The sequence below is a fragment of the Vicugna pacos genome, chromosome 13 (assembly GCF_048564905.1).
Source record: "Vicugna pacos chromosome 13, VicPac4, whole genome shotgun sequence".
Classification (NCBI taxonomy): Eukaryota; Metazoa; Chordata; class Mammalia; order Artiodactyla; family Camelidae; genus Vicugna; species Vicugna pacos.
The window spans coordinates 11,633,110-11,655,896 of NC_132999.1; positions in this window are offsets into that span (position 1 = coordinate 11,633,110).

Below are 22,787 nucleotides of genomic sequence, written 5' to 3' on the forward strand. Positions count from 1 at the left end.
ATGAAGGACTAGAGGTAATGTGTTTGTTGGTCCACAGAAAAATAAACTACCAAGCTTAAAAAAATATAGCATTATCAATTCAGACCCTTGTATTCCGATCCCCTGTCTCCCTAGCAGGAGTAATCATTATTTTAGTTTTTAGATTTATTATTCCATTATTTTTAGTATAGTTTTATTCTATATATTTATATGTATCCACAAACAATCTGTTATATGGTTTTGTGAGCTTTTCAACTTTAAATAAATGGCATCATTTTGTACGTATTCCTCTGTGACTAGTCTTTTTCATTCAATATTTTGTTTGTGAGATTCATCTCTGGTAATGCTTATGGCTATAGTTCATTCATTTTTTTACACTACCATAGTAAAATCCATTTATGAATACTTTTATGATAGTTTATTTATCCAGTCTTTTGTCAAAGGATATCTGAGATGTCTCCAGTTTTTCTTATTCCTCTTGCAAATATTACTACTATGAACATTCCCACACCTGTACCAGTGCTTCTCTAGGGAAATATCTCGGAGTGCAATTGTTACGTAGAAAAGTAAGCAAATGTTCAAATACAAGATAATTCCAAATTGTTTTCTAAGGGGCTGGGACCAATTTCTATGCCTATCAATAGCATATAATAGCTCCTGCTGCTCCTTGTCTATCCTCAGTAATACTATACATTTTCAGACTTTACAATTTTTGCCAATCTAGTGGGTGTAAAATGGTATTTAATTTGGTTTGAATTTGCATTGCCCTGATTACTAATGAGGTGGGGAATATTTTCGCATGTTTATCAGCTATTCGTGTTTCTTCTTCTGTGAAACGCCTATTCAGGTTATTGCTTATTTTTTTTCTAGTGGGTTGTTATTCTTTTCCGTAATGATTTTTTAGTAATCTTTTATGCAACTCCCGTCTGTGTGTGTTACAAGTACAAGCCCACTGTGGCTTATCAGTTTACTTTTTTTCTTGGAAACTTTTTCATTTAAAATGAATCAATCAGTTAAACTGATGAAACCCTTAAAAATAAATATATTAATTTATTATTTAATACAATTAATAAGACTAATCAAGTGTATCAGTCCTTTCCTTTACAGTTTGTGCTTTGGGACCTGTTTCTAAGAAATCCGTCCCTAATCGGATATCAAATTGAAGATTCTTTAAAAAGCACATTTCCTTTGCCTTACACTTAAAATTACAAACCTGTTATTATACTTAGATTTATTGTACCAACAACCTACAAACCGAATGGCTTAGGAGACCTCAGGTGTACTTTTGTGCCTTTCCTCCTGCTAACCCGCCCCCGTCCCCGCCCCCGTCCCCGCCCCCCGCCGCCGCCTGGGCTCTACTCCGCGTCATCGCCTACGTGGGCGCGCACGTGCGCGCACACACACGCCTGCGCGTCGCTTTCTCTCCCCACGCTCATCTCCAGTTCCACCGCCCCGCAGAAGTGGTCCCCAGCCGTAACTCCGGGTGCACCGCCAGCATCAGATTTTCACACGTAAGCTTGTTTCTGTGTGCTTGCTATGCACAATCGTTAGCCAAGCTGTCAGTAGTTAGGGTTGCCTTTCGTATTTATTCCAACCTTTTTTCTTTCATTTTTAAATCCAGTAGCATTAACTTTTGTTCATTCTTGTTAAGTCACCTGAAATTATATTTGTTGCATTTAAATTCTCATTAATGCAAATGGCTGAACAAATCCATTTCGGTGGATGCTCAAACAGTTGTCACTTCAACACAGCCTCATGACAACTCCCACATCAGAACAGTACTTTATTTGCTAAATTTTGACCCATCTTAACTCCCATGTTGTTTTTTTCCAGCAGTCACAAGTGTACACTTGACAGCTTTTTTCTCTTTCTAGAAGCCTTATTAAAGGCCTCCTTCTTTCACATGATGACCTCACTTCTTTGCAAAGCAATTAGGGACTATTTCTTCCTCACATCTTCCCCACCTCCTCTGAATTCTTCTTCATTTGTGACCTGTTTTCATTCATTTGGGTAGGAGGAGGCTATCTCTCAACCTATCTGGGACCCAGAGCTTGCATCTTGTCCCTGCCAACTTCTAGTTAGACTTCCTCTGACTCCTTCAAAATCTCTCCTTTCCTGACTTTTTCTCCTGGGTATACGATAGAGCTCTCCTCTCTCCCTCGGCTCGTCACCTTCAGCACTGCTTGTGTTAAATTCTCTATTCCCACGCCATTCCTTCCTCATTCCAGTGCAAACTGGCTTCTCCCAGTTAGTCGCTAACTCATGGACCCCAAATGATTTTTCTTAGGAGATCTAGGTTTTAATCCTGGCTTGGCCACTGACTAGCTGTTCCAAGATTGGGAAGAAAGACAAGGAATTTTTCTCAGTCACAGTGTCCCTGTAAATGGGAGTAATTATTCCGAGGTCATTAGGTTGTTGTGAGGATTAAATAAAACAGTATTTGGAATCGAGCTTCATGCCAGCACATGATAGGAGTTCTATATGTGGAAATTTTCTTTCTTTATCTTTTAACTTAATTGCCTCTTCTTTTATCTCCTCTTTCAACTTTGAAAAATAAATTCCTATTGCTTCTTGAGCTAATGATTGAAATCTTTTACCCCATAATTATCTTTTAACCGAGACCCAAAGTCCTAATTCCTTTATTTATTAAAAATAATTATACATGTCCTTCAAACTACCTTATGCATTTCATTTTATTTTATTGTTTATCCAGTTATATTTCAGTGAATACTAGAAAATAAAAAGTAAAAAGAACTAAAATTAGTGAACTTTAAGATGCTGTTTTCCTGCAAAAACCTGAAGGTGGCCTCAATACATTTTGTCCATTTTGTGGATGACCACTTCCAGGAAATTTTTTAGTGAAATGGGATTGGGAAAAATACATTAGATTAATGAATTCTGAAGTAGTGCTCTAATCTAATTATTAAATCTAATCCATATTCATAAGTTGAAAGATGGCCAGAAAATGTTGCTTTGATGCATTTATTTGAGAATAACCCTGATAGGTCTTAAAGCATCCCAAACAGACATGTTTAAGACACAGCACAGCATAGTCTCACACAGTGAAATACCCAGAGGTGGAATAGATTTATATACTGGATGAGATCATATACTCGATGAGGTAGATTTATATACTGGATGAGCCATATAATCAGATCCAGGAATTTTTGGAGAGGAAGAAGGCACAGAAAAATGAGCTGGGGTCCTGTCTTATTGGTCCTTATTTCTCTAGGTCCCAGTAGAATGTATGTACTCAGAGAAGGTAGGACTGAATAATAAGAGTAGGGTTGAAATATGACTCTTCATTTGAAAGAGGTGAAGGTGGCCCCATTTCCAGATTAGTGTACCTTTAAAATAACCTTTGATCTAAAATAGATTTTTAATTCTTACCTATTTCTTTCTTCCCAGTAGGTCAGGTTTCCAGATGTAGAGAATAAACACAGCACATAGGATGTCAAATTGTGGGTTCTGAAAACTGTGTATTAGTGATCATAATTTCATTGACAGGCATCACCCAAAATAATAAAATATGACAGCGAATGGAAGAAGTTTTTTGTATTTTCTAAGTGACATTCTTCCCATCACACGTGCACACACACATATACTGAGCTAAAAAATGGAAAGGGTAATAAAATGATCACATAACCCATTTTATCATAATTTCTTGGATATTCATGTGTAGACACAGCACTTAGCTCCCTTTCACCATAAAATGTTTACAGTTGTTCTTTTACAATAAGCTCATACTCTAAAACTGAAAAAAAAATGAAACCTTACATAAACATTTCAATTATTTTACGCACAAGAGAGTGATAAAAGATGATTTATTTTAATGTGAACAGCTAATGAAAAATATTAATGGTATTTCTTCTATCAAACTTATGGAAATCAGGAATCCTAAAAATATCTGTAAGAAAACATTGCAATGAACCTACAACCATAAAAAAGCACATAACACTAATAGAGGTGAATTATTTTTGAAAAATAAATATTTCAATACTCAGTTTCAGAAGTGTTTTTACTTTCCATGAAAAACACAGAAATGCAGTGAGAATTACATATACTTAGACTTCACATACTTTTGTCAGAAATTTATTTTTCAAATAGGTATAGAAGGAAATATCTGTTAGATACTGGTATTCTTGAAGAAATGCTCTAATTACTCCTCACTTAAACACTTAGTAAATAAAACCCTTTTTTTTCAGTCTGACAGAGCTTCCCATTTATTTTTTAATTTGTGAAGCATTTATGGCAGGAATGAGCCGTGAAGCTCCGTGCTTTTCTATAAAGCACACGAGAACCATGGGTATAGAAGAGATCAGTAGAAGGATTAGCGGAGGTTTGAAAAAGCATTGTACTTTTTGCCGTCATCCAATACAGCGGAGTAGATACAAGGAGTTTTTTGATCCAGAAAGATTGAAGTAGGATTAGAATTCATATTTTTTCCCCAAGACTGCAGCATCAGTTTAAATTCTCAAACCTGTAAGCAACATTTTTGCAAAATATTTCTACTTGTCAGCTTGACTCCAGTCATCCCTTTGGTACCCTGGGGCAGCTTATCCTTCTGAAAGCCCTGGATACTGTGTCGGGGGCCGAAGTGCATGAACGCATGGGATGGCTGCCCTCCTGGAGTCTGACTGGCACCCTGCTCATGAAGAATCTGCCATCTTGGTTGTGAAGGCACCTGGATATGTGCACTTAAACTGAGCCTGGATGACTAAAATCAGGGCCTGGTGGACAAGAGGCATGCCAGGCAGAGCGAAGAGCATGAGCAGTGCATTATTTTAGGGATGACTCAGCAGAAAGAGCACACACCCCAGGGCTCCCAATCCAAGCTCTAATACTTCCTAGTGTGAACTTGAGCCCATCACTCAATCTCTTCCAGTCTCAGTTTCTTCATTAGTAAAGTGACAATAAAAATACAGAAGCCCTCCACTTACTAATAGTTTAGCTTATCAACGGCTGTTCAGAAGTCCATTTGCTTTTTAGTTCCAAAGTAACCAATTTTTGAATTCCTTTCAAAATGGCAGTCTAAGCTAGTCCTTCAAAGTTTAAAACGAGGAATATTTTCTCTCTTTCTTATTAGTATACTATGGTTAACTTAATTAGAGTCCTTTTGCCCGTTGAACTCTCCCCCATGCCCTCCCACCAGAAACGATGCCCACAGTAGTTAGAGGGGTATCTGCCCCTGTGCCCAGCCCACTTCTTCACACGGTGCAGAGTTGAACAATCTGCCAACTTACAGAACCATTCTTGGCCCAGGGGAATGGTTTTATCAACAATTTCCCCGTGCTTCTCAAATCATGCTTGACTACTCGCGAGTTAATGTAGAGTGTGTCTGAATGTCAGGACACAAAATCACACGCATAAGACATAAAACTTAATTGTATTTTGAGCTTCCACTCAGCTTTATGTGGCAAAAGTGAAGTCAAGTGAGGGGTGTGTGTGTGTGTATGTGTCTGGTCTACGTGTGGCTATAGCTTTCCACTAGAAAGGAAAGGACACTCACCACTGTCAACACCAGGACCCCGCACATGATAAGCAAGCAGCTTATATTTATTGAATAAACGAAGATAAGATGATTCAAAATGAATGACTAGTCAAAATGGAACATGTAGGCTCTCTGCTGCTTCATTAGAGCTTCTCCCCACTCCCTGAAAGTTCTGGGTAAGAGTGTCTGGCAGGCCTCCTGCACTGATCAAATGAGGGAACTAATCAGTAGAAAACTGCCTACCATTTCTTTGCTTTATACCTTCAGACTCAGACAAAACTATGGTTTTTCTTTCTTTCTTCTTTCTTTATTAATGTCCCCAGAAAACTTTTCAGACTAGTAAATCTCTCTGAAAACACAGCAGTAGTTAGCAAAAAAGGAAAAAACAGAAACCCTTTTAACCATCTCTTAAAATTAACTCAAGGATAATTATAAGCCCACAAGTACAAACATGTTCAATCAAAACTGAATTCAGGTCCAAAGAGACTGACTTACAGCATCCCATCCATCTCTGCGTGGAGACCCAGACTGTGGCTGGCCACGTGTACGGTTCATTTATAGCAATGGTCATAACAAATGTTCTGACATATGAAATACAGAGGGAAAGTCCTGGGCTGATGTCATTTCAATCTTGCTGTGACTTAGTGGAACTAGTCATTCACTTGTTAGCAATCTCTACTTCACTGTATATCGTTTTGTTTTCTAAAATGAGATACTAGGCTAAATTATTTACATAAGAAATTTGATAGTTGCCATGTATCTTGTAAGTATCAGTAACAATGCAAGTGCAGGTTTGTCTATATTTGAGTTTCTTAGAATTTAAAGTTTTGTCCAAGAAGAACTTTTGCAGTTAATACTAAACAATGCTTTATGTCTTTTTTTCAGATTTACACCCACCCTCCCTCCCTAGGACCCTTCTTGGGCAACTACTGTTCGCCAGGAACTGTGTTAAAAGCTGAGGCTATCTCACACAAACAGGAGGCAGTCTCTATCTCAGAGACTGACTGTTTAACTGAAGAGGCAGGCATTGCAAAAACAATTATAACTTCATGTAATAAGTAAAATAAAAGAGGCATGCATAAGTTATTAAGGAGGGAGTAATTAATTCTGCGTGGGGAGGCAAAGGGGAAGCAAAAGCTAAAGCAGGAGGCCCTTGAAGAGTTTTGCAGGAGTCCTCCAGGCCTCGTGTTAATAAACAAGGCCCACATTCCATGTGTTTATCTGAATTAAAAAGATAAACTCTACGTTTTCCAATGTGGTGGCTCCCAGCCTGGGTTGTGCATTAGAATCGCCTGGGGAGTGCTTAAAAAAATGGGGATGAGGAGATTACACAGATCAATTAATTCGGAGTCCCTGGAGTGAGCCTCAGTCACTGGTACCTTAAAACAATTTCCCTGGTGACTCAAATTATTGCTGGGCCTGAGAACTATTTTTCCATAGTAAACAACTACAGAACAACCTCTTCGCCCTAAGCCAAAGGGGCCATTATTTTAGGAGGCGGGTAATAGATGGACTAGAACTCACCTCCTCAAATTGTATATGTATTTGAAAAGAAAATATAGGAAGAGCCAAAAGTTTAAAATCCACAACTGCACTTTGTATACCTAACTGCAGTCAATATAAAAATCGGATCCAAAGTGGACAAGTATACATAAATGATGCTTATTGCTGGTTATTGAGCCTTGAGAATTATAAATCAGTATGTGGACTTGAAGGTTCTTATATGCTAAGCACTTTGGGGTAATAAGTACAGGAAGTGATTCCTGTCTCCGTTAAACTATCCTGAGTGGTTTCTGAACATTTTATGTACGATATGGATTAGGTATAGAATATATCACTAAATAAAAAGTTCCCCTTTTTTGAAGAACGGAGGTAATCTGAATAAAATATGGAACTTAGTTAAAAATAATGAGATCTGTACGTAATGTCTTATTAATTATGACAAATGAAAAACATTAATGTAAGATGCTGGGTGTGAGGTATATGGAAACCCTGTACTACAATCTTTGAAATACATTTTAAATGTGAAACTGTTCAAAATTTAAGTTTCTTTTTTTAAAAGCCTGTCCTTTTTGTTTTTTAAAGCTTATATACATCATTCAATGCTACCTTTTTCTGTATGAGAATGTGAACTTCAGTTGACTTTCTAGCTCTCTTCCCTTTTGACCTAATGAAGTAGAATATGAACTATGTAGCTGAGCTAGCATTCCTTATGATAAAAATGACACCTGGTTGATAAATTGCACCTGAGCTAGGAGAACCCGATAGGAAGCCATGGCTTTAGGCTGACTTGAGTGTGGTGGGGACTCCTTCTAATTGGCATGACCCTTGTGGGGGTCTTGAAAGCTGTATCTATGGCCTTGTTACAGGCGATATTGGCTCCTGTGAGGAGTAAGGCTTTTAAACCAAGGTAGCTCTCACACCTGTCTGGCATGAGGTTCGCTTCCATACACTTCAGCTGTCACCTGGATGCCAAGAGACCAGCTTCTGGGTGGCTGTATGGAGCTGCAAGATGTCCCCCAAAGAGGAGAGCCTGATGCTGCCTTGCTGGCAGGCAGTGTTTTTTGTCCTAAATTTTTCTGAGCAGCTAAATTGCCGAGCATAGCCCCTAGGAGACTGGTGGGTCTCATAGAAGAACACTGCCTGATAGATGTCACCTCCTTCCTCAGAGAAGCTGTAGACAGATGAGAAATGGCGTTATATTTTCTTTCATACATCCGGACATACATGTATTGAGTGGTTGTGTAAATCAATTCAAAGATCAGTAAGCAGAGGTAATTGTTCATGCAAATTATGTGGAATCATAATTAATTCAGAGATGATCAAAGAAAAAAGGTAAAAGGCCCAAAGGGGCACCTCTTTCTTCCTTTCTTTCTTTCCATCCATCTGTCCACCATCCATCCACTCACCCATCCATCCATCCATTTATCTATCTATCTATTGTTAATTGAGATTTTTCCTTCTGAGGGGACAACAGGATGTAGTTAACAATTTATGATGGAGTCTAATTTGATAACTCAGGTCTCCTGTAGAGCTAGATGTAACAAGAGGGTATTACAGGTCTTTGGTACATTTGAAGGTCCCCCAAATCAAGAAAGATATTGAGGGACAAATATTTTTTTTTTAAGAGGAGAGCAAAACTTTTAAAGAGTTAGGTAGATGTGGTATGTTTTTCTTCTTTTCTGTTTTCCATAAATAGAATTGTAAATGGAAATAATGGATCATCATATTTGTCATACTGACCAATGAGACCGCTAACTCTCTAATTGTAAACAAAATCAGTTCTAGATGCTTTGAAATAGCTTCTCTTTTAATAGTTTCATTTTATGTTAGTGCTTTTTCATTCTCTACATTGGTCAGAAAAGTATATTTCTAAGAACCACAGCTCAAATCACATGACCATATAACTGGATTTCAGCAGCCACCGAAAGTCCTCCCCTAACCCATGTTCGGAACCATGCCCTAAGCCCATCCAGGAGCTCCTTGTGGATGAAATGCAGGGAGAAGAGGGAGCAGGAGGGCCGCCTTCCATCCGGGTTCCCCCTTCTTAGGCTAATTATGATGGGCTTTGTGGAATCTAGACAGTTCTCAGAGGTTTCCACAGGTTAGCGGGAGGCTTAGTCCCAGCGAGTAAGCCCCTGCTTTGCCATCGCTGCACCTACAACCTACGGAATCAGTGTGCTTATTTGGTTGTACTGAAACCATTTTTCATAGGCTGTGTTTCCCACTAGACTCCGGTGTGGGTGCCTTGGAAGCAGAGACTGGGTCTCATTTATCTCTGATTCCCCAATGAGTATCACAACTAGGAGGCATTTAATTAATTATTAGGATGAAAATACACTTTGGGGGAAATAGAGGAGTCCCAGATAAAGGGTCTGGGAGATGATTCTGAATCTCTGGGCAGCATGGTTACAATTTACCAAAGAAAGAAAATATGAAAGTAGTTTAGAAAGATGGTTGATAAAGTATCTGTTTATTCTGCCAAGTTCAATTTCTTACAATTGTGCCCTGTTCAAGGCCAGCAGGGCCTCTAGATAAATAGTTGTTTCCAAATGTTCACCATGCCAAGATTTCATTATCTAATATAGGCACTAAGAACTCAAGGTAGGAGCTAATAACTCTGTTGCTAGTAAGGACACCAAATTAAAAATTAACAGTGCAATCACATAAAATCCCAGTGATAGCATCACAATTAGCTCTGCAAAACAACACAGTTCTTTTCAGAATCTTCCTTTGCTCCTATACTGCATTTTGTCTGATAATCACTTGCCAACAAAGACATCATACTAATTACAATTTGTTATACAAAGGGCAGGAAAACTGATAAATGATTCATTGATTATTTTCTTTCAAAAATAATTCTTCCATTCTTGTCCTTAAGTTACATTTGGATAATAAATGGAGGCTTTAAGTGCTTTCCCAGGGAGTTATTTAGAAGAAATCATGTTGACAGTTTTAATTCTTAGCAACTTAGCAACTGTGAGTGGATAACCATTTAAAAAAAAAAAAAGGAGGAGGAGGAGGACAAAATAGACACAAAATTTGTATTCTTTGCATGTGTGGAAATGAGTGGTTCTTTTAAAATGTAGATCTGTTCTATAAAATGTTCTTTGCTTCCCTTCAAAATACTTCAACACCCACAATTCCTAGTTGGGAGATGCGAGTCTCAGTCCTCCGTAGCCCCAGGTGGATGGCCAGAGGGGGCAGGTGTTGCATAGCATTTATCCTGGTTTTCCTGTCCTGATAAGGTCAGCACATGATAGCTGATTTGCTGGAGGGCCATGGCTGGGCTACTGCAGGAATGTGGGGGGAGAGGGCTGTGAGCCAGTTCATAAGGTTTGCGGCGACAAGGAAGGAGTGACCAGGAGGTCTTCTCTTTGATGACTTCTCTCCCCTAAGTGAGGGAGCGAGGGAGGGGGGGAGGGCGCGAGTAAGTTAGAAACCTTGTGATCTCCGAATATATACAAGAGGCCCAGGGCTTTCTCCAGCTGGACGTTTCCCCGTGTGTGTACGATACTCTTCACCTGTAACGTCCCCAAGCTGACCTTTGTATGTTTTCTCAACTGTTTTTCCAATTTCTTTTTCCTTGTCTCAAAGATGTCAGCAGTCACGTAGCAGAAGCATTTCTTCATTGTCTCCATCTCTTCGTTCTCCCTTAACTCCACGTGTTACTCCTGGGTTTTACTTCAGAATGTTTCTCAGATTCATCCCATTCCTCTTCCTTCACTGAGAACCTCATCATCCCCATTAGGGATGTGAATGAAAAAAAACTGCAAACCATATCAGTGAACAAAGAATGCTGAAGCCATCAAGTCAGCAGCAGCTGCCGCCAACCCCCAGTGAAGACCAGCCCGCAGCCCGGCCTCTGCAGCCCCTCACAGTGGTGCACTCTGAGGGGACTCAGAATAAGAAAGGACAGGATACTGGCCCTAGATAGCTGGGTGCTTGTCAAAGGAATGAATTCAATGAGCCCAAATGTTCGCTTCCTCCTGTATATAGAAAAGCACTAAATTCTTTAACTTGAGATGCCTGGTTTTCTTTAGATAACAAGTAATCTTTTAATGTTCCAACTACCTGGCCTTTGTTGTAAAGCTCCTATATAGCTCCTCCCCTGCCTCTTCGGAGCAGTCCCTCAGAGCCATCTGAGAAGCTGTCATCCCAGGCTGAGTCCTCAGAATTGTCTGCTGAATAAAACATAACTCTCACCCTTCAGGTTGTGCATGTATTTCAGTCAATTACAGGGACGACTGTAATTGCTTCTTGACCACTCTCTGCTTTTGGTCTTTCCTCCCACTTTCCCATCTCCTAAACTGCTACCACGGTGACTTTTCTATAATGCAAAGCTGACTCCCCTTGCTCAGAATACTTCCATTGCTTTCCACCACCTAGACCAAACAATCAAGGCTAGCATTCTTTACCTTGTATTAAAAAATCGTCATCATTTTACCCCTGTTTACCTTTCTGGTCTCGTACCTATAAGCTGACTCTCATGTGGTATATCTGAACCATTTAGAATAACTTGTAGAACGCCATACTGTGCCATTTGTCAATTTAACAGACACTCATTGTTTAGATACGGTACCTTTCTACGTCCTGGGGATATAGATGTGGTGTCTTTGCACAGACTATTCTGGAATGCCAGTCCTAGGGAGACTTCACCGACTCTCCCAGGCAGAGGCAGCCAGGCCATTTTTGTGCCACCAGGATTTATTGACCAAGCACACACAGCTCTGATGTGGCATATTATAAACACGTGCTTTGGTATCTCTTTTCCTCACAAACCTCTAAGATTGAAGTCCTTGAAGACAGGCTATGCCCCATTCATCTCTGTATCCTCAGTGTATAGGGTAGTGCCTGGCAGGGAGTAGACGGCTGGTAAACGTTTTCAGAATGAATGACAAATACTGTCCATCATGCGTCCAGGAGACACATACTTCACGGCCCTGTGGGCTGCTAAATACAGGCACATCACCAGAGGCCCCACAATATGCATGCCTCCTGTCAAAGCAATCCCCCAATTTCTGGAACAAAATAAAACTTGTTTTGTTGAAAAACAAAAATAAACAGAACTGGAAGGAAAGTTAACAGTGGTTTCCTCAGGGTGGTGGGCTTCCGGAGGGAACCTGCACACAGGTTGTTCTCTCTGCCTGAAATGTCCACTCCAACCCCACCTCCACACACACAGAGTCCCTGCCTAGGTAACTCTCATGAACCCTTCATCTTCATCTCTTAACTCATTTGCATTTTTTCAGAAAAGCTTGTCTAATCCTCCCCCTCCCCAGACTAAGTGAAGTCTCCCTGTCATGCGTTATTATAGCAACAAATATCTTCTTTTGTAGCTTTATCCACCTGCAATTATATTTACTTGTGTAATCATTTGACCAATTTCTAGTTCTCCTTCAAACAAGGACAGGTTCCATGTCTGTTACATGGGAGATGCTAAGTATTTGTCAAATGATAAAGGAATGATCTAATTTACTCCCCATAATAATTATCCGAGGTAAACACCATTATCTTATCATCTGCATTTTCCGGAGAAAACAGACACTGAAAACAATGACCTTACCTGCCCAAGGTCACAGTCAGGGAGGAAACCCTGGGACAGTTACTGGATTCCTGCATACGGGCTTCCCGGCTTCCGTAGCCCAGAGAACTCATCTAGAGCTATTTTAAACCTTGAAATGAATGAGCTCAGCTTCATTATTCACTGTTGAATGCCTAAGAAAATTATTAATCTTACACATGAGTTTAAAAAATTTGCGTGGAGCCACAGAGGGTTTGTCTTTTCTGATCTCTCAGCTCTGATTGGAAATAAGTCAGTACTGAGTGTTGCTGAAATCTCTACCCCAAAGATCCATGCGGGTGTCTGGAATCTGATGATAGAAAAGGCGGGCCGATTTTCTCCTCTAATGTGTGGTTCTTGCATAATTCCCAGTGTGAGTCTGAAATAATTAAAAAAGGAATCTGATGCTTCCAATTTAGTGAAACATATCTGACAATCAGGTATTGAAAATTTTATTGTTGTGTTATTTTAGAGCCTTCCTAAAATCCTAATCCCATTCCTCTTACAGAATAGGTAGATTCTTTCCTATTAAAAGACACTGAACACAATGGCAGATGAAATGTGGGCACGTTAAGCAGTTGCTCAGAACCTCAGGAAAGTATGGGTCTTGATTACACCCAGCTCTACGGACCCCAGTGAACAGGGAGCGGAAACAGAGGCCCATCTCAGTACACACGTACCACCTGGGGACAGCTTAGCCACACTCAGCACACTTTCCAAGGCCGCCTGCTGATCCCACTCTTAGCTGCTCTTGGACTCAGCCAGAGGGGACTAAAGTGCAGTCCCAGATTGCAGGGTACCTAGCCTGGTGAGAAGGCAGGTCACACAGCACCACATGGATTACAAGAACAGAAGTGGATCCCACTTTCTGCCCCTCAGAGGGAAAGTAAGGAGCACCGCTGCCCCACTTCCCAGGGTGGTGTGAACAAAACCCCTCCGTACTTGAAGGAGTGGTCGTCAAGGTTTCTAACTCATTAAATATCTGAATGCTTAGTTCGTCTGCTTCTAGCGAGATCTCACTATTTTCAATGCTGATTTAAGTTACCCTTAAAACAAGCCTGTTTTTTTTATTCCCCTTGTTTCAGATGAGCTCTCTTCCTATGATTCAAACAGCCATGCAGTTAGACCAGAGCTCTGAGGAGTCAGCTCCCCACCTGGCCTGTTACATCATGTTAATGCCGAGTCTCAGACCTGAATTATTTTAACGGTCCATTTTATAAGCTACTGTCTGAATTCTTAGAAAAACTGGCAGGTTTTATTCCCTAACCACTTAATAAAATCCCTCTCCAGGTTTCCTCTTTCAGAAGGGGATGGTGTGAAGCAGGTCAGAGCACTTTGGTCCTGCCAACCAGGCAAATGCCTTTGTACCAGGGCACTGGGCAGGCTGCTGGTGAGCAGGAACGGACTCTTGTGTTAGCAAGCCCAGGGTGAAGGGGAAGCTCATTTGAGAGCTGTTTTTCTCACCTGGAAAAGTATAGAATTCCTGCAAACTGCTGTAGAAATGTCGGATTGTCATGTGAAATAGATTAGCCCTAATGGAAAAGCCTCAGAATAACAAACAGAGAGCTTGCAAATGGCAAGAAATAGTGGAGACCAAGCAGTGCTTTGCTGTGGTGAATGTCTTGGTGCATTATTCATGCATCTTTGTTTTTATTCAGAGCTGTGTAGACACATATCTGCTTAAATACATTAACTTTCCCATTCTAACTGAGTCATTGAGCAGAAATAGGTTCATATCACTGTCTGTAATGTATCAGTCAGGGTCTAGACAAGAAACAGAAACCACTCTAAGTACTCCAAAGAGAGAAAATTTAATACTGGAATTGGTTACACAGGAGGACATGAAAAGTCCATCAGGGGAAGCGAAGCACCCCAAATAAAGGCTGTAGAAGGAAGCCAGTACCCTCAGCAAGTGGCATTGCCAGAAACCATACACCCAGCCCGGAACAGGTACCACTGTGAAGGCTGCCCAGCAGATGCTGGGGCCACGGAGGGAGGGGATGTCCAGTGGGAGCGGAGCTAAAGAACAGCTTCTTTTGGAAACATCCCCCAAAGGCAGAAAGAGAAATACATTGACTGCTCCCTCTTCCCATCCCCCAGTCTTCTGCCAGGACCACCTACTGGCCAAAACTACCTGGAAGCTGGTTGTCAAGGGAGCCTGAAGGATGGTGCTTCCTGTGATAGACAGTAGAGCAAGGGAAGGGAAGGAAATGGACCTAAGGACAAACAGGCAAATGGCAGCGCTGCCCTCCAGCATCCCATCCATGGCAAATATCAAGTGCATCCCTTCTGTGCTATAAGCTCTGCAATTCGGTTAACTTTCCTTTTCATTTCCTTATATTTCTGTTGATTGTTACTGACCTATCCTTCATGCCCTGTGTGACACACAGATGCTGCAGGTTGCTAATAGAAAAACAAAGATCGGGAGGAATGTGCCAAAGGTGGAGGCTAGTGGGAAAGACATTACACATTTTATTTGGATATTGCTTCATTAAAAAAAAAATCTGGATAGAATGTTATTTTTATTCTTTAAGTATGTTTCTTTTGACAGCCTCTACATTAAAAAAAAAAAAAGGACTCATGACCATTGAACAATTATTGTGTCCATAAATCATTTTTAGGATGGGCTTAGGGGCACCCAGAGTATGAAGCGAAATGGGCTGTAGGCTGAGAGCTGTTCCAGCAAGGTGCAGAATGGCTATGGGTAAAAAAGGAGAAGAAGTAAAATGTGTTCTATGCATCCATCATCCCTGGTTTCTACCTCCAGCCCCTTGTGGCATTCCCCAGGCTTGCTGGAGCATAGGCCCTGGTACCCTCTTCATGTTCCTCGAGGCCAGATAGATCCTTGCTGGTGGATGCTCTCGGGGAGCTCGTGCTGCCACAACCAGCAGTGGAATCTGTCCCCACCTTCTGGGGCCATGAGCCTGCCTCTGGCCAATCCCAGCCTCCACTTTTACTGCCCACGTGCCATTTCTCTTGTGCCAGTGCAACTCATGAGACCTGAGTCTCACCGCATGATGGTCGGGCTATCTTCATGACTTCCATTTATCAAGAGCCTATTATGTGCCTGAATTATTTTACTTAATCCTCATGGCAACTCCCAGTTTATAGATGAAGAGACAGATTTAGAGATTAAATAATTTGCCTAGAGTCATTCAACCAGTAAGACAGAGAAGCGTGGTTTGAATTGGCTTCTGTGTCCAAGCACATGCTCCATTAGACCATCTCAGACAGCCCAGGGCGAGTACAGAGCAGGCTGCTCCTCATTTATACCAGGCCGTCAGCATCTGAAGAACTTTGCCTTTTAACCAGGCATCTCAAAGGCGCAGTCACAACTCTGCACATGCACAGGAGCAAGTGGATGGACAGTAAGGCCTTCACGGACAGCCAGCTGGCCAGTGACAGGGATGCGCCCACAGTGTACTGACCAGGACGCACACAATATGCTCTCCCAGTCCCTGGACTTCTGATCAGCCTTCCATGCCACTGAGTGAGTCAGTGTCAGGTAATCAAACACACTTCTTGCCTTGTCTCTTCTCATTTAGGGGGCTGTGTCTACTTCCTATGGCTTATTTTGTACCACTTATCAAGACTAATGTGAAATCATTCTAATAATAATCCACCCAAACTGGCCTTCATATCTGATGCCTGGCGGATTGTAACAGAAATCTTTCCATTTCAGTTTTGAAGCATTGTCTCATCAAACCAACTGGCTGCAAACGGACGCACCTTCTAATCTAGAGGTTATGGGTCTGCGAGTAAATGCAAAAATTCTATTAGTTTTCAGACCTGGGGTTTATGCTATTCATTTTACATAAAACCAAAATCCTACATAGGAAGAAGAAGACTACCAGGGACAGATTCATTTTCAAAAGCACCCACTTACATAAGGGCCAAGAAGGCAGTAGCTTCTGAGTTATCATGTCGATACTTTTTATTCCTGCTCATTGACTTTGACAAAGACAGTAAATAGCATACAGAGAACAGATACATTTCAAAGAAATATTTAAACACTGATTAATGTAACATTAAGACATGTAAAGTCTCTTGCATTAAGAGAGAGAGAAGTTAAAATGCCTCTGGTTTCTTAACGAAACTGCACCAAGCTTATATAAGCCTAAATTCCTTACCTTAACCTGAGCTTAAAATAATGGGCTGACTTGACAGAGCTTTACAAATCCTAGCAATGAACATTATCATTTATTACCAGAATGAGCGATAATCGGAGTAGCAGGGAGATACCACATATTGGGAAGTGTCCAAAGAGCTTAGCAAGACAATATTTCTTTTTCACAATACAAAGATAAAAGAGTCGTAAAACTGAGTGTTCATTTCATTCACTTGGAAGAGAAGGGCAGGTGGGTGTTTTCGTTAAACAGATTGCAACCCTTTCCTCTAGGAGCGTAAAGGAGAATGAACAAACACAGGAGGTAATGTTCACTCCACAGTGCGAGAAGGTACATGGATTTAAAGTCCATCGCGGTAATTAAATTTCAGTGTTGACACAGTACATCTCAACATTCAGAGTTCTAAATATAGTTTATACAGTGCCTGTGAGCAAAATGCAATGCATATGAATATTCATCTCTGCAGCGACGATTCTTCTGCCACATGCTCAGAAAAGAAGGGCTGAGATTAGGACAGACCAGAACAGAGTCCGCAGAATTTGATGATAATCATTTCCCATTGTTGAAATGATCTTGTGGCCTTATCTGAGGCAGTGGTTTCCTAAACATTTTGGGTTGCAGAACCCTTTGTGCTAATGAAATCTAATTAGAAGCCAAATATTTGAAATGGATTGAAGTGGAGTAGGGCAGTTGATTTAGGAGGGGGGCGCGGTGTTCCAGCCCCTTGACTGCTTAATGCCACCGTAGATTCTCAGACGCACAACCTAAAACTACTACTTTAACCCACAAATAAGTAAAATAAAAACTCACTTGGTATTTGATTGATTTCAAGGTATGTAGTGATTTTAAGGTACTCACAGATGGTAGAGAGCTCTGTATTTCGAAGGCAGGGCTTATGGAATCCAGTGATGATGATAGGGAAGAAGCAGTAATATGAGAAGTAAATGTTGTTTACTTTCTGCTGCTCTTCAGGAAAATATCATCCTCTTCCATGTTATTCTCAGGCCCTCACCTGTGGGCTTGGTCCGGCATGGGCCGTGCCTCCACTCTGTGTGTGTCTCTGTCCCTAGTCTGTCCAGCAGTACCCTCAGAGATGGTGTCCCTGCTGGGGCTCTCCCTTGGCTGAAGGTGGCTGGGGCTGCAAGCTTTTTTATGCCTGATGCGTTTCTCCAGCATGAGTTCAGATTCCTAAAGCACAGCCACTAGTTTATCAGTCATCTTAGGTACAGCATGCTGTGATAACAAATAGCCCCAAGTCCTCAGTGACTTATAACAACTTATTTCTTGCTACTATCACGTGACCATGATGGGCTTGCTAGATGTCTTCTTCCCTCTGGGACCCAAGCTAATGGAACTCTCATATTTGGGACATAGCTGGCCGTGTGGCATTATACTCTATAAGGGTTCTGAAAACTTTCTGTTGGAAATGGCACAGATCACTTCTGCTCACATGCCACTGGCCCCAAAAAGTCAGCTGTCCAAATTTGATATCAGAGAAGAGGATGGTGTATCACCTTTCCACAGGGTAATGCCCCCTAGGAAGGGGTCCATAAGGAGGAGTGGCAATGTCTTCAACAATCCACTACGACTAGCTAATTGTTGCAGTTCCCTACCTCATTCCACCTTTGAGAAAGCTCAGCTCAGTGATCTTACTTTGTTTCTTTTGTCACATAATTTCAACGGTAAGTTACCATATTTCTCTAAAGTGGTATGACCCATGCCAATTTCCACTGACAGTCAAGAGTAGTATGTTCTTCTTTTAGAGCTTGTTTTTCTTATTAGGATTGCTCATTAAATTATTTCATGCTTGAGGCTGCTGCTAGCTTTTAAAATACTTGGAAAGTAGAGATACCTAACATGTCCTGAACAAAAGAATTGCTCTGCCTCGGTGCTGCTGACTCTTCCAGGAGAATGTTTTTATGGACTCCTATAATGATGAAATCGTCATTTTTTAAACATATTTTCAGTACACAGTAAGAGTGACAGACCTGATTTGCATCAAGAGGAACTGGGCTGTGTATCATAGATGCTCCTTAGTGGATTCATGGATTGAGTGACCCATAACATATTAATTCACTCATTTATTCTGCATTTCTGTGACCCAAGCAAGCACTGTGCCAGATAAAGTCGTGTCCTCATGGAGTTGACAAATAACAACCTAGGAGGAACAGCTGACAACAGAAATGGCATATTCAATATCTGATATCATCCCAACTGCTACACTGGTCCTATCTACCATTTACGGACCATAAGACTAACCTAGCTTCCATAATTTTCTCCATACTAAGGTGGGGAGAATATAAGTAACTACCCCATAGATTTGTTGTGAAGATTTCCTGAGATAGTGAAAAGCACTTACTTGTGCCTGGAGTACAGCAAGTGCCCAAAAAACACTGGTCATGGGCCTCATCATCACTATGACCACATTAAATGTTAGAATGGAGGTGAGGAAGGCAACCTGGCCTTGCAGAATTGCATTTGAGAAGGATCTGGAGGTCTTTGTTGAAGAAGCTTATTATGGATCAACAGTGTAAAGTAGCTATTTCAAAAGCTAAATCCAACTGAAATAATAGATGGAAAATGTCATATTGTAGCCAAGTTAATTCTACTTCAGCCTTCTCTCATCAAAACTCGCCTAGAATATTGAAATTTGCTTTTTGGTGTGGGGCAGGTATTTCTGAAAATGGAGTACCAAATGTATCTGCATCACACAGGGTCCTAAGAACATAGCCCCTGTAAAGATGAGTTCCTGGCATTACATGCTGGCAAGCAATTTCTTCCATTTTTGTTAAATCACTAGGAGTCCTAACATGCTCCAGCTTTAGCTCTTCTAGGAACTGTTCACACAATTGTTGGTCAATCCTACAGGGCTGCTTTACAATGCCCTTCAGAATGTCAAAAGGATTTACACCAATCCCTAATTTCCTGCTGATCTTTACCATCTGTTACCTTGACCTTTTCATCAAAAGCTCCTCAAGCTGCTGGGAACCCTGCATGTTAACACCCAGTATGATGCTCTTCCTGGGTCTCTCTGCCTCAGTCTCAGCACTGCCACTCGCATACATTTTGTCTGCCATTATGGTTTGAAGCAGTTCAGCAGAACACAAAAATATATGGCAAAAAGAGAGGCTCCTGAGGGATACATAACACATGTTGCTGAACATTTTCAACTGAATATGGTGCAGTGGAGTGTTCACAGGCTGAGAATATTTGCCATACGGGGCACGAATGTCTGCTGCCTGAAAGCATATAGAACAGTCTACCACACCCACTCCCGCTGGCTCAGAGTATGCCGGCACTCTGAGGATCTGAAAATTTGTATATTAACAACGCACTTTAATGGATTGTTCAAAAATGCACGTGCTTTTCTTTTGGAAAATTATTTCATATACAAATAGTATTTCAGTGATCTAGACAGCAAGGGACAGTATGAAATGGAACATGTGTTCAAATTTAGCAGCACTTTAAGAGGCTATAAAAATAAACTCTTATTTGCTTAGAGGATAACCAGGTAATGAGGGATACAGGAAACTTGGTTAGAGCAGCTAGGAAAGTGAGCATCCAAAAGAAAAAGAATTACCCGAGAGCTACTTTCAGACAGAAAGGGAAGCTAACTTGCTCTGTCCGGTTCCAGAGGGCAGAAGGAGATCTCAAGTTAAAAATTATATAAAAGCATATTTTTTATCTAAGTTGAGAAAAGGTTTTCTAATATATTTTGCTGTCCAAAAAAGGAATAGTTTGTTTTCTGTAATAACGAGTTCCTTATCACTAGAGTTAGTAAACGTGGATGACCATTTGTTAGAGACACGGTACGTGGGACTCATTAATTGGGTGGAGTGCTGGTTTATAAACAATGGCCAGAAATTGACAATTTGAAAAATTGACATTCCTCCATAGAGAAGTGGGGGTCTACGTCCCCTCTCCTCCAATCTGGGTAGGCTTGTAATTGCTTCAATTAATAAAGAATGGCAGAAGTGGCACTATGTTACTGACAAAGCTAGGTCATAACAGCCAGACAAAGTCTGTGCTGTTTTCTTGGAATGTTGGCTTTTGAGCAGCTCTCTCTCAGGGCCCACCACCAGATTCTGAGACTTCCAAGCCATGTGGAAAGATCACAGGTGGCAGGAAAAATTCCAATTAAATTTAAACTTTCATTTATACCTATTTTGTCATTTAAACAATTAGAAATAAATTAAGTCCTACTAAACGTTAATATTCTACACGACAATGACACCATTACTCATCCACGTGTCAGAGAATCAACATACTAAACATTCTCTTTTAGCACATTGTGACATTCTAATTTAGGTGCTCTAGTCAAACTGGATTATATGTTTATTATATTACTTAATTTTTGACTTATTAATTAGCCCTCTTAAAATGCACAAGGGGCTTAAAGATATTCCTGCATAGAAACCATGGATTGACAAAAAATACTTCCAGTGCAAACACAGGCACACAACAGAAATTGGCAGACCCTGCACTTTCCCCTCCTAGGTCAGGCTTCTTGCTAGTCACAGCGCCAGAATAAAAACCATGACAATCTGATCAGAACTAACTAAACAATTTAGAAGCCATCCAGGAACATATATAAAATTCAGATTTATATCTGCTGTATTATTGATCCTCACCAAAAGATTTGTACTTTGGTATATTAGTGATCATGGCATATATGTGCATTTTAACCCATAAAATGTCAATTTCATACAGAGCAACCTAATTTATTGAGATTAAATGCTCTGAAATCATTTATCTTTAGAGTGAGGGCAATAAAAAATTGTGTATAGACTACTGATTTAAGGAATAAGACATGTGAGAAGCGTGGATTTAGTGAGTACACAGGAAACTTTACCATTGCCTTCCAACTGTATGTATGTATCTCTTGTATCTATGTGAGCACTGGTACATGACGTGTTACAAAATTATTACTTTCTTTGTCTGGGGGATAAATAATTTTATTATAACAAATGGACCCTTTCCAATCAGAGTAACTCTTAGCACCCAGATATACTGTGAAGCGCTGACTTGAAGGACAATGATTATTCTTTGCCTGACTCCATTCTGCACTGATCTATGTAGAAAATCAACATTCCTTCGGAAGAAACAAGGCTTTAAAAAGAATGATCTTTATGGGAGCTGGTGGTTATAGAGAATTTTAGTGCCAATAAAAAGAAGATGAGGATTACTTGTTCCTTTGAGGCCGTGAGGTAATTAAAAAACAATATTTATTGGCTTTTAGAACACCTACTTCCATGAAATCTCGGCACTAAACAATTCAGGGAAATCAGAATAGATAAATCACCTAAACAGACCAGAAGAAATGGATAAAGCAACCATAATTCTATGCTACCTCCACCCCGCTTCAGATTCACTAAATTATTTCAACCTCTTCATACAAAATCCCACAACACTCCAAAGCATGTGTCTTGCTTTGGTGCTTGTCAAAATTCGTGTCTGAAAGACTGCACAGGGAATGCCTTTCTGTACAAGGGACGGTTTCTTGTTGAAGCCCTCCTCCCAAATGGTTCAGGAAATTCACTCTCATCCTGCTCATGCAATATCTCCTCTCTCCCATCAGCTAATATTGTGCTCAGTTTCACAGCACAATATCTAAAACTTGATTTATTCCTGAAAGTAAAAGGAGATCGTGGGTTTTTTTCTTTTTAATTTGTTTGTTCCATCATTGATTCATCCAACAAGTACTCCAGTGGCTACTAGGTGCCAAGCAGTGATGAAGGAGACACAGAGGAGCGGAGCAATCTGCAGTCTGGGATTAAGAGACCACCAGAAAAATCAGAATTCCAAGTGCCAGGTGAATTTGGTTCCCTGAGATAACATGAAAATGTGAGAAGAATAAGACACGTTGTTGAAAACTAATGTGCTCTGGCACTTTTGTGTATCTCACTCATTTACATTTAAAAACCAGCTCCTTGAGAAGTTATCCCAAAGTTAAAATCATGTGACAGAACGCAAGAGATAGAAAGGCTGGGCTGACTGAAATGCAGAGGGAGCAGCCCATTTCCAAAGTCTCTGGGATACAAAATGCAAAACAGCAAAGGGATGGACGTAAACATGCCAAGAGAACTTCATCAACTTTAAGGGGCTCCTACTGGCCAATGATGGGACC